The sequence below is a fragment of the Saimiri boliviensis genome, chromosome 8 (genome assembly GCF_048565385.1).
Source record: "Saimiri boliviensis isolate mSaiBol1 chromosome 8, mSaiBol1.pri, whole genome shotgun sequence".
Taxonomy (NCBI): domain Eukaryota; kingdom Metazoa; phylum Chordata; class Mammalia; order Primates; family Cebidae; genus Saimiri; species Saimiri boliviensis.
Window position 1 is genome coordinate 56,020,547 of NC_133456.1, and position 13,762 is coordinate 56,034,308.

The 13,762-nt window shown below is 37.0% G+C and overlaps 1 protein-coding gene across 22 annotated transcripts in view; it reads right to left on the bottom strand.

Moving 5' to 3' along the window:
• The window catches only part of MAGI1 (membrane associated guanylate kinase, WW and PDZ domain containing 1), a 680,038-nt gene that overhangs the window by 479,446 nt on the left and 186,830 nt on the right, over positions 1-13,762 (bottom strand). The window lies entirely within an intron of this gene.

Here is a 13,762-nt window from a genome sequence, read left to right on the forward strand (position 1 = left end):
AACTGGCAGAATTGATGTCTCCCAAATCAGTGCCTGCAAATGCAGCTGGTTCTGTGCAGTCTTTGTGCCTTATAATTTGGTTAAGCCCTTTACAAATGATGCCAAGGGAGGAGCTAAGAGAGATTCTTCAAAATAATAGTTAAAGACTTTCAGTGTGGTTTTGGCACATGTAATAAAACTGAACACACTGAAAAGAAAACTATTAGGGATGAGGAATCACAAAAGAATAAAAGGCTTACAGCAATTCTTCATGACCAAAGTGCTAGCATGTCTCTGAATACGACATGCTCTTCCATACCTATCTGCTTGGCAAGTAACTTCTGCCTGTATTTCTCCACTTCCACCAAGTGAATATTCATTCATCTTTCAAGACTCCTGGGTGAAGCTAGATGCTCCCTTCTCTGAGCCACAAAATCACTCAGCCCAAAGCTTCTGTTCCAACAATTACCATGTAATTTGGAGCCATTCAGTTTTCTGACCATCTGTCTCAGAAGACCTGAGCCTCTTGTGTATATTTCTTTACCTCCACACACTATGGCAGCTCCAGGCATACAAGAGATATTTAATATTTACTTAAATGACTACCAATCAGGCAAAGCATCGGCCTTCAATCTACCCATCATGGACTCTATCCATTTTGATGAAAATGGCAAATCATTATGGATACTATTTGGTTTTCAAGTGTAGTTATTACTCAGTGTGGGGGAGCTTGAATCCTACTCATTGCTTTCACCCAGTATATGAGTGTATCAAAGAAACAGATTAAATATGTATTCTTACTATATTTCACTAAAATTCTCACATGAACTCTACAGTGGGACAATTATATTCCCATTTGTATGCATGAAGGAAATGAATGGGTCTTGGGAAGGTAAATAAATGACTTTTCCAACATCTCCCAACAGGTAAATCAGTAAGAGAGAGCAAGGACTGGAATGCAGCTGAAATTCTAACACCCATACAATACAACCTCTCTGGCTTCCCCAATAGCATCAGAGACCAACAGCATAGATACAACTTCAATTTAAAACAGAAAGACTAAAAGACTGAAGATGAACTTTCAACTGAATGTGCAAGTATGTGTTCCAATATCTATTTAATAGTATAATCACTGGTGACTTAACTATTTGTAAGTTTTTACTATGTTATATAAAATAGATAACATTCATTTTTAAATTCCAGGCTATGTGAGATTTTTGTTTTATTATTACAACCAACTTGAACTAACTACCAGCTTTTTCCATAAGTTAGGTTGGCAGGCTTCAGCATGCTTTTGAGCACATTCAACCTATTAGAATCTGAGCTCCCAGAAAAGTTTCCTTAATTGAGTAAACAATTACACAAAACCAAAGGTTGGCTGAAAAGAGAGGGGCTAGATCTCTTTGATTCATTTGCATGTAGGAAAAAGTTTGCTTATGAACTTTCACAAGCTCCCTGGTGGCTTTCTGTAGCAGTGAAACTCCCTCTAGATTATGAGCACACAGACTCATGTAACAGAAATCTGCAGTCCATTTGCAAATTCTTGCTCAGCACCGAGTTCCCTAGGCACTGGGGATGCTGTGGTGAACACAACACATGTAATTCCTACTTTTTTGCAGCTAAAATTCTTATGCCTAACACCAGCTGATAGATAAACAAAAAAAAGGTAACTTCAGATAATAGTAAGTGTTAAGAAGAAAATAACAGGATGATATGAAAGTAAAAGGAGGTAGGAACATGAAGATATTAGCCAGAGGAGGTTCTGTAAAGGCTACTTTAGACTGGGTAATTACCATAGTTTCTGAAATGGCATTGAATTTAAAACTCCTGAATGAATCATCCAGGAGAAAAATCTAAAGGAAGAGCATTCCACACAGAAACCTCAAACAGTGTGAATGAGCTTAATATGTTCAGGAAACAGCTCAGGGAAGTCCAAGTAGCTGGAGCTATCTTTCTTTTACTGATTTCTACTTTGATTCCACTGTGGCTGGAGACTACACTCTGTATGATTTCAATTATTTTAAAGTTAATGTTTTGTGTTACGGCTCACAAGATGGTTTTTCTTGGTATATGATCTGTGAGTGCTTGAAAATAATATCTGTTCTACATTTGCTGGGTGGAAGTTCTACAAATGCAAATTAGATTCAGTTAGCTGATGGTGTTGTTGAATTCTTCCACATATTTGCTTATTTTTCTCTCTAGTTGTGCTTTAAATTGTTGAGAGAGGGGTTTTGATGTCTACAACTATAATTGTGGATATGTCTATTTCTCCTTTCATCTCCAGTAGTTTTTGCTTCATATATTTTGCAGGTCTTTTGCACAGGCATTTAGAATTGCTATGTAGACATGGTGGAATGACCCTTTTATTTATCATTATAAAATGTCCCTTTCTGTCTCTGGCAATTTTATTTGCTATGAAGTCTACTTTATCTGATGTTAATACAGCCATTACTACTTTCTTTTGATTAGTGTTTGCGTGATCCATCTTTTTCCATCCTTTTACTTTGAACCTGCCTATATTATTTCATTTGAAGTGAGTTTCTTGAAGACAGCCTATAGCTGGGTCATGTTTTAGTCCACTCTTCCGATCTCTTGTCTTTAGATTGATGTTCTTAGATGATTTGCTTTTAATAAAATTGCTAATGTGTTAGGCCTTAAGGTTATTATTCTATTTTTTATTTTCTGTTTCTTCACTGTTTTTCTTTTCTCCAATTTATTTTTCCTACCTTCTTATGGGTTACCTAAACATTTTTAAAACTCCATTTGAGTTCGTCTATAGTTTTCGTGAGTGCTTCTCCAGTTCAATATTTATTGTATCATATCCAGAAACTTATTATGTGCTAAGTACTAGGTAACTACCTTATTCACATCAAGGGAACAAGAAACTACAGTTATGTGATAAGGACATTAAATTTTTCACTGGCTCAGACTTGTCTGGAAGGAAGAGAAAACAGTGTTAAAGGGGCCACTTAATAGCAATGACAAATGGACCAGCAAGTTAACTGTGTCAAGCAAGTAGAGAAGAGATTCACTTTCAACCCAAAGTCAATGTATTTCCTAATCCTATGCATTTGCATTCTTGCTACTTTAACAGATAGAACTCACAAGTATGATAAAGGCCAATCATGATAAGCCAATCTTTGAAAACAGATAACTGTATACAAGAAATTAATGACTCTGTCTGATGTATTTACTTTCATTGCCAGATAATATTTGCATTAATATTATCTTTTTATAGTAAAAAACAAGAAATCTAAACTATATAAATGTAAATGAGAACATTCTTATTTTAAACATTCTATTTACAGACCATTATTTGGCAGATTTAAGAATTTATATTTACAATTTTAGCACCCACTACACCAAATATAGACTCTTCCGCCCTGTGCTTGAAACCAGAATGCAGCCCTTCTGTTCAATCGCTTTGTTTCTCCCTTGCAGATTACATTAAGCATCTTGTTTATTCCTGTTTTAATTATAAATAGTGATATGGTGGATAAGAGATGAGAGCAGAACTGAAGTCTACATCACCGCAGGCAAGCAAGTTGGGTGTTACCTGCTCAACTCAGGACCCAGTATCAAGGCACAAGTTTGGTGGCTTATGGCATATCACCCACATTTCCCAAGGAACACAATGCTGTGCTGTCATCTACCAACCAGACGTTGCATTAAGCGGGTTGTCAGACAAAAGATGGAAGGCAGATACAACCACTCCTGAGTAAGGGGTAAAAGGTATAGCATATAACATCACAAAGCCAAAGAAAAAATGATGTTGTCATTGGAAAATGTGAACACTTTGCTCCATAAAGGTGATCTTTGCTCCAAGATCTGAGTCAGAAGAACAAACCACTCTACTCAGTGATATGCTGGATGGTAACAAAGAAATAAATCTGACTCTGCAGGTGCAGTATAATGTTTGTTCACCTTTCTAGTTTCTTAAAGGATCTCTAAAATAAAAGCAGTTGAGGACTAGTGGCTTAGTGGTGAGGATCATGAAGAAAGGACAAAAATAAGGAAGTACAAGACAAAGACAGGATGAAATAGCTATGAAGAGATAAACAGGAAAGATGATGGTTGTCGAAAGAAAGAGAAAGAGCTGTGCTTTTCATGGAGCCATCACTTTTGTAAGTATCTGGTGCCACAAACAGCATACCTGCAATCATCTGCCCTGGCTCAATGTCTCTGAAACTACTAAATTGTAATATAAATGGGGGGGAGGCATTATAATAACAAGAATAATGCCGCCATCTTACATACCTGTGACCTTTACTCACAGGCAGGTCCTAAATGTGACACCTTTTGGAATAGGTTTCGAAGAAGTAACTACTGACACCAACAAGAAAAAAATAAAGGTTTTCTTCAACTCAAAAAAAAAAAAAAAAAATCAAAAACAGAGAACTTGCTTCTCCAAGAAGCACTGTGGTTTTTCAGCTCCAAGGAGACACAGTTAAGATATGAGACTAACCTCCTGCTAGAAATAACTACAGGCAAAAAAAATTAGTATCCAAGGCAGATGTGTGCCTTCCTGGCCCTGCCCACCCCCATTCAGGCTGTCATTTCTGCAGCAGCTGGCTGAACAATCCCACAGATGAGCATCAACTGCAGCTGCCACACCTGCTGAAGAAAGATATAGCACAATATGAAAATAGGGATGGCTGAGGCTGCCACCTCCCAGAGATAGAGCAGAGTTCCTGGAATTCTTCCAGCAACATTTCTCCAGTCCCCAAACAGTTGCAAAATCAGATAACCATTATATCCATCCAGCTCACATAAGGGAACCACAGCCAGTAGGTGTCTTCATAATCTGCTTCTATAAAATATGCCACGACCCCAACCAGCTGCTTATCCAATGATGGAGGCCAACCTCCTAATGCTTGGTAACAGTGAGCATCTTCTCTAAGTATAAAAACTAAATATGAATGCAAACCATCAAGTAACTCAAATTTGCCATTGTCTTTCTTTTATGCTATACGTTTTTCTTTTAAAAATCGTAGGACTGTGGTTTCAGTCAGCATTTAAATCTATGTTGGTCTTTTTGGCTCATCTATGGTATATTGTTTGACATTTCTCTATTTCCTAAAAGGCCTAATCTTAAATTTCCAACTTCCTTATACATCTTTAAAGGTTTAATATAGAGTTTCTCAAACTCAGTTTGACCAACCCATGAAGGTTTTATTTTTAAACAAAAAGTTTTTGTTTAAAAACTTTTTTAGTTTTGTTTTTTTTTTTTTTTTTTTTTTTTAAGATTTTAGGTTTACAGAAAGTGGTAAAGATAGACCATGGAAGTCCTGCATACCCTTGACCCAGATTGCCCCATAGGTTACATCTTACATAACCATAGAACAACTTCAAAGTCAGAAAACTGGTACTAGAATATTTGTGTATATGTTCTATGTTATTTTATCACATGTAGGATTGTGTAACCACCACCCCAACCAAATATACAATTGTCTAGGCATGGTGGCTCACACCTGTAATCCCAGCACTTTGGGAGGCCAAAGGGGGCGGATCACTTGAGGTTAGGAGTTTGAACCAAGATCCTGCCACTGCACTCCAGCCTGGGCGACAGGAGACTCTGTCTCAAAAAAATAAAAAAGATATACAACTATTTCATCACCACAAAGATCTTCCTTGTGCTACTCCTTTAGTGTATACACACCTCTCCACAACGACACACCTGGCAACATGTTTTCATCTCTGTAATTTGATCATTTCAAGAATATTATATAAATAGAATCATACAACAAATGACCTTTAGAGATAGCTTTTTTTCTTCACTCAGCATAATGTCTTTGAGATCCATCAAAGTTATTGTGTATACCAATAGTTTGTTCCTTTTAATTGTTGAACAGTATTCCATAGCATGGATGTACCACAGTTTGCTTCATCATTCAGCTATTGTAGCACATTTCAGTTGTTGATCATTATAAACAATCAACATGGACAATCATGTACAGGTTTTTGTGTGGACATAAGTTTCCATTTCTCCAGCGTGAATGCCTATAAGTATGACTAGGGTCCTGTTGTAAATGTATGTTTAATTAAGAAATTGATCTATCATTTTCCAGTGTGTTAGTACCATTTTTAATTCCCACCAACAATGTATCAGAGATTCAGCTTCTCTGCATCCTCACCAGGATTTGGTGTGGCCACTGTCTTTTATTTCAGCTGTTCTCTGGTTAGTGATAACACATCATGGTCTTAATTTGCATCTCCCTAATGGTTAGTAATGTTGAACATCTTTTTAAGAGCTTACTTGCCATCTGTGTTGTCTTTTGCCCATTTTATAATTGAATTGCTTGGTTTTTAATTTTCAGTTTTAAGACATCTTTATAAATTCTTGATGAGCCCTTTATTAAGTCATGCACTGCATAACATTTCAGTCAACAACAGAATGGATATACAATGGTGGTCCCATAAAATTACAATGGAGCTGAAAAACTCCTATTGTCTAGTGACACTGTACCCATTATAACATTCTAACTATTCATGTTTTTGTGGTATTTTGATGCAAACAGACCTACTATGCTGCCAGACATAGAAAAGAGCAGCACATATGATTATGTACAGTGCATCATACTTGATAATTATGATAAATGTTATGGTTAATGTATTTATTATATATTTTATCATAATTTTAGAATATATTCCTTCTACTTATTTTTTCTAATTGACTGTAAAGCAGCCTCAAGCAGGTCTTTGAGGAAGCATTCCAGAAGAAAGTATTGTTACAGGAGATGACAGCTCCATGAGTGACAAAGGCACAAACACATTCAGTGGCGGAAGTATAGTCTTTTCAACAAATAGTGGCAAAGCAAGCTGAGCCTGAGCTTATCTTTAAACAAAAATTAACTCAGAATGGATCAGAGATGTAAATGTAAAATGTAAACTATAAAACTGTTTAGCTAAAACAGGAGAAGACCTTCAGGACATAGCACTTAAAGAAGAACTCTTAGACACGACATTGAAAGCATGATCCATAAAAGGAAAAGAACTGACAAACAGGACTTTATAAAAATTCAAGACTTTCACTACACAGAAGACCTGTGAAGCAGACCAAAAAAAAGTTATGAACTGAGAGACATTACTTGCAAACCAAATAAAGTCATGTTGTAAAGCATCTTTACGATGTAGTCTTCAATATATGCAACCAGATATATCTCCACTCATTCAGATCTCATTTAATGTCTTTAGCATTTTATAGTTGTCAGCATACTAAATCTGGTATATATTTTATTAGTTATAACTAAGTATATATTTTTGTATAACTGTAAGTGGTATATATATTTTAAATTCAGTATCCATGTGGTCCTTGCCAGTATATAGAAACAGAATTGATTTTTGTAAGCTTATCTTGTATCCTGTGGCCTTGCTAAAATCATTTATTAGTTCTAGGATTTTTTTTGGGGGGGGGAGGTAGATTCCTTAGGCTTTTCTCTGTAGACGAAGATAACACCTGCAAAGATGTAATTTATTTCTTCATTTCCAGAGTACATGTTTTTTATTTCCTTGTCTTGCCTTATTACCCTAGCTAGAAATTCCAGTACCGTATTGAATAGCAGTGGAGAAAATGGATATCTATGCCTTGTTCTCTGTCTTAGGCAGAAGGCATTTGGTCTTGCACCATTAAGTATAATGAAAGCTCTAGTTTTTTGTAGATATTCTGTACTAAGTTAAAGAAGTTTCCCTCTATTCATACTTTCCTGAGAGATTTTATCATGGATAGGTATTAAATTTTATCTAATAATTTTTCTGCATCAATTGATGGGATCCTGTGATTTTTCTTTCTTAGCCTGTCAATAAGGTGAATTACCTTGATTGGTTTCTAAATACTGAACCAGCCTTATATCTAAGGCTATATATTCTTCATGACGTAGAAGAAATACTATATCATGACCTAGAATACACCCTATTGGTCATGATGTAGTATGTCTTCTGCCCATTGAAATTCTTGGGTACATATAGCATAGTGGTTAAGATGATGGGCCCACAGAGTACTGAACTTGCTATCTGACCATCCCTTACTATACATGTCAATTAATCTCACCAAGGTTCACCATCTTTATATGAAAATAAGCATAATAATATCTACCACACTGAAATGGATGAGACAATTCTTGTTTAGCTTTTGTACCATGTCTGGCCCAGAGTAGGCACTCAAAAAATGCCACCTATTACTACACTTTTTATCATCCAATGCATCAGATCTTAAATCAATTTTAGTTTCCAACCGGGTCCAAGTATCTCAACATGTTTCCACCATATCACTTACAACTGCACCAATTTCATGTCTTTGCTATGCCTTTGCACTGTCAGACTGAAGAAACTGATGTGTTAACTTCACTCCCACGTGGCAGCTCTTAGCTCTTCCTCCCCATCTGTTCCAGCCACACCTGTCTCGACCTTCTCTGGTTCCAAATGACAACCTGAATTTTAGAAGTTTCATAGTCTTTTACAAAAGGTAAGTTTTGCTGTTTTGCCTCCTGTATCATTCAGAATGCCAATCAATATTTTGCTGGCTTTGTGATCTAGTAGACAGGTTAACCTGCAAAGCTTATCAGATCCTTTTGTCCTTGTCTGGTTCTAAGATGAAAAGCAGGTAGATGGCCAGGCTAAAAAAGTTTAAATCTTTCTTTCATAAAATTTGGGAATCAAAGCTTCAAACCATTAGTAACAATGCCACATTTAATACTTCATTTGCTAAGGTCAGAAGCCATGTAAACTGACTTTGTACATGGGTAAATATACACTGAGAAAAGGAAAAGGGACCAGTCAGCTATAAATCCAGCATCTGCCAGCCCCTCCAACAGAAGGCAGTGGTTATGTAAAAGTATTATTTTCAAAATCCTCACTAGAATCTATGAAAATGACTCCTAAAGTTGGCTAGCATCTGCCTGAAAACTAGTCTTATTCTAGGATGCAAGCCCTTATGTAGTGTGGTCTCAAATGAATAGCAGCTGGAAAGGGAAACTTCACCCCAAACTCTGCAACATTGCAAATCTAGGGCAGGGTTGAGACACTGGGTGCAGTTTGGCCTTTGAGTGACCTTAATAAGATACTTAGCTGCTCAAACCACACTTCATTTGTAAAACGGGGGTCATGATCTAGATCTTTCAGGGTGTTACAGTTCCATGATGCTCTGCCACCAGATTCACAGTAGGGCCTCATGAATTGAAGGTTGTTAGAGTAAGCATGATTAGCAATTGCCTCAAAGTACTAGCAGTCATGATCACCAATATGTTTTGAGCACACACTCCATAAAAATATGTGCTTCAGCCTTGTAACAATTCTGAAGTAGGTTCTGTTATTACTGCCACCACAGATGGAATTAACGGCAGGTCTGAGAAGTTAAGTAACTCACCCAAGGCAGCTAGGAAATGATACAGCTAGAACTCAGATCCAAGCAGTCTAATTCCAAGGCCTATGGTCTTAGCCATTACACCACATTGCGTTTCTGAGGAAGTATTAAATACATATTTGAAAGGATGGGTGGGTTGACAAATATAATTACCTGGTGCTTTCATCCTCTGGGGTTCTACTCCCCCAAACAAAGCAAAGAAACACTGACTTGTTCTTACAGACTACAAAGAATAGTGTCATAAAAAAAAAAAAAAAAAAAAAAAAAAAAAAAAAAACTAGGCACATTTGTTTATACCAATTTTAAGACAATTATTTCCTACAACAAGTTTTTACTACCCTGAGGTTGGGTACTTATGAAAACACTGCCAACATAATGAAATGACTATGCAAAAAGCAACAGCTGATCACTAGAGGCAATTTTCTTTCTTGTAAATACAAAAATCCTATCAGCTAAAAGAATGTAGCATGACAAATCACAAATCAGAGACAGAGACTTCTACGTGAGGATTTAAAGCTCAAGAATTTCAATGTACTTAATAACATAAAATCTAAGGCAGATGGCTGAATGCTTTAGAATTCCCAAACTGTTAGGGGTATCCTGGATGGAAATACCCTAGCTAGGTTTCTATTTCTTCTCTGGATCAGAAAATGGCTGGCACCACCTGGTGGCTCTTTTTCCTCTAAACCCTAAGTCCCCACAGGCCATAAAATTAAGATCTGGACAGCATTCTTCCTGTCAAAGGGATCCATGTTAGAAATCATTAATTTCATGTTCATATAATTCTAACGTGTTGAACAAATTCATTTTTATCCATATGGAGATAGTCTCATCTCTAGTGTATTCTCTTAAATATATTTATCAATGTGTATGATAAATATCCAAATATATGAATTTAAAATCCTCAGAGTGCTCCTGAGCTTACACATCATGGGGAACAACCACCACATCGCTCAACTATTATTCATTCACTCCCTCATTCATCTATTTATTCTTTTATGCTAAGGATGCAGAGATGATTTTGTGTAAGTTAAATGTGTTTTTGATAATGAAATTCCACTGGGTACTCGGCTCTTCACTATTTTACAAGTGAGGACACTGACACTCAGTCTAATTAAGGAACTCGTCTCAGGTCACAGAAATAGCAGAGCTGGAATTTAAATGTAGTTTTGGAGCCAAGCACGGTGGCTCATACCTGTAGTCCCAGCTACTTGGGAGACAGGTGGGAGCATCCACTGAGCCCAGGATTTGAGTCCAGTCTGGCAACACAGTGAGACTTCAACAGTTTTGGTTGACCTTGGACAGCTCAGAAGTCAGCTTCCTTCCCCCACAGAAGAACAAAAGAGATATCCAGAGAATAAGAATTACCCAAAGAACAGGAAATTCATTTGCCAAATTTATTGTCAGAATCAAAAAGAAGAAAGAAATCAGAAGCATTCCACTTTGTCAGACCACATGTCTCTGTTTGGTTTACTGGAAGAATGGTGAACATGCGAACTGTATGTTATCCTAAATGAAACTTCATATAAAAGAAAACCAAATGGGAAACACATGGAAGAATTAAAGATGTGGGCTAAGTGAAGCCAAGCGAAGCAACTTAGAATGTTTCGTATCCTACGTTGGTTCTGGACAGACTTAATAAGAAGCTGAGCTCAATATCCGATAGCCTGGGGATCTACTTCAGCACTGAAGTACATTTACTCCTGGCCCCATGGACCTATTTTTGTTCAACTTTCAATAATACAACACTTTCAAAGAGCTGACAGGCAATCTTTAATTAAAATACATTGAAAAGAACCTGAGGCACAGTTTGCACAAAGAAAATGACTATTCTCTTAGTTAAGTTACCCAGCATATGTTGTATTCAATTTTTTATTTATATTTATTTGCTAAGCTGAGAGTTTCAATTCATTGAAGGGACGAAACTGATTTACTGTGAATTAAGAGATGAAAAACCTATAGCTTAAGGGTCAAACATTTGGGTGTTAGACCCAGAGAGTCCTGAGTTTGAGCCCAGTCACCTGCAAGCTGAATGCTCTTGGTCAAGTTATTTAAACTCTCTTAGCCGCAGGTCCCTCATCTTCAAGTGGAAAAGACTTCCTGCCATAGTACACACCAGAACAGATCACCTAATGTTTTCAACTCTCTGATGCTGGGGATAGGAAATGTTTCCAGTTCTCTGCTGCTGGGGACACTTCCTGGCCTCCTGATTTGTGAGTGAGTGAGTGGGGCCATGTGATTGGTTCTAGCCAGTGAGTTGTATGTAGAAGTGAAGCAAATCCCTTACAGTCCAACACTTAACCACTTAACTGGCAGCTCAAGACTATTCAAGAGCTTTTCTTTTCTTACCTTTTTTTTTTTTTTTTTTTTTGAGACAGAGTTTGGCTCTTTTGCCCAGGATGGAGTGCGATGGCTTGATCTTTCAGCTCCCAAGTAGCTGGAATTACCCACCACCATGCCTCCTCCGCAATTCTCCCGCCTCAGCCTCCTAAGTAGCTGGAATTACAGGTGCGCACCACTATGCCTGGCTAATTTTTTGTATTTTTAATAAAGACGGGGTTGTGCCATATTGGCCAGGCTGGTCTCAAACTCCTCACCTCAGGTGATCCACTCGCCTTGGCCTCCCAAAGTGCTAGGATTACAAGCGTGAGCCACCATGCCCGGCCCAGAGCATTCTTATCCCTTCTGGATAAAAACTAGCAATGCTGGGTAGCCTCTCTGTCAATCTGAGTGATAATGATGAGCAAAGTCCCTCTCCCTACCACTGACCCATTTGATGCACAAGTATCCTAAGCTAAAAGTAACTGCATATATATAGATGTATATATATATATATACACACACACATAAACACACACACACACATATATATATAAGGATATATATATGGATGTGTGTGTGTGTGTATCTGTGTGTGTATATATATATATATATAAAAGACACTGGGATTTGAGGGTTGTCTGTTATTGTTAGATGTCTAATGCTGACTGATAAACTACTTCATAAACTCCTTGTAAGAACTAAGTGAAATAAAGAATAAATCCTGGTAAGATGCCTGTAAGTGCTTAATAAATAACATTTTCTTGCTGTTGGTTAAGGAACACGCATTTCTTCTACACAAGGTTAGACTGTATATTTTTCATCACAACTAATGGAGAAAGAATGTTAATTGAGCTAAAAATATAAATCTATAAACATCTTCTTTCCTTTTTTCCAGGTTCCACAAAAGATTTGATATCAGTTTTTGGGAATCGACAGAAATTTAACCCCAAAAAACTAGCTCTCCCTCTCTAGATTCAGCTTTATACTGTGAAATTTCCTCTGCAATGCAGAGAAATAAGTCACTTTATTAATTTGGTTCAAAGCAAGAATATGTATCTGACATTAATTTATCAATTATGTACTTTAGCATTTATACACTGTTATGATCTAGGGTAATACCCTATGCTGTTTTCTAAATCACCGATATTAGAAGTAAAATAAAACATTATCAACCAAACTTGTTTAAATACACTGTTTTGTTGTAAAAAAAAAAATAGTGCTAATTTAAGTATATGTCAGGGAACACACTAAGAGTTTGAACCCATGTGTTTGTGCCATGCTCTGAATTATGGTAAATGCAGTCCCCTTCTTTTGCAGTATACAAACTAAGATGACCAATCAGTCACAATTTGCCAAAATCTCAACCAGTTTTAGCATGGAAAAAGTTGGAAACCTTATGCAAACTTAATTCCAGTTTGCCTGGCACTGTCTGGGTTTTAAAACGGAAAGTCTGGCATTCCAGGAACACTCTTAATCCAGGGTAAGCCAGGATGGCTAGTCATCCTCATACAAAGATATCGTTGAAGTGTCAAGATAAGCAAGACACCTCTTCCTGGAATGTAAAGATACAAGGGATGAACATTACATCATCTAAGAGTTTTCCATTAAAACAAGATACATAATAGAATAGAATATAAACTCTGGATGAACTTTTAGAATAGAACTCAAGCTGTCAAAGTAATGTTGGGCTTTTTGCTCTTTGTTTTTACAGGGGAACACTGGAGAAAAAGACTGATAAGGAATACTTTAAAAGAAAAGCCACCAACATAGAAACAACCGGGATGCAACATTGACTCTCTCCCTTACTTTCTCCGTGGGGAGGGATCAGTCATTAACCTTGCTCTTGGCCTCAATCATGCTACCTTTATTTTAAAAACATGCCTCACTAGAAGACAGGGACTTAGATTAGTTCACTGCTGTATGCCTGGTATCTAGAACTATATCTGGAGTTTGACTAAATCAGTAACTAAATCTCTCAGCCAGGGATAAAACTAGTATCCACATCAGGATTGTGGAAGCTATCAAAGAAGATCATATATGTAAAAGTGCTCTGCATACTAACAAGAACTGTACAAAAGTGATTTCTATTATATTGCAGATCTC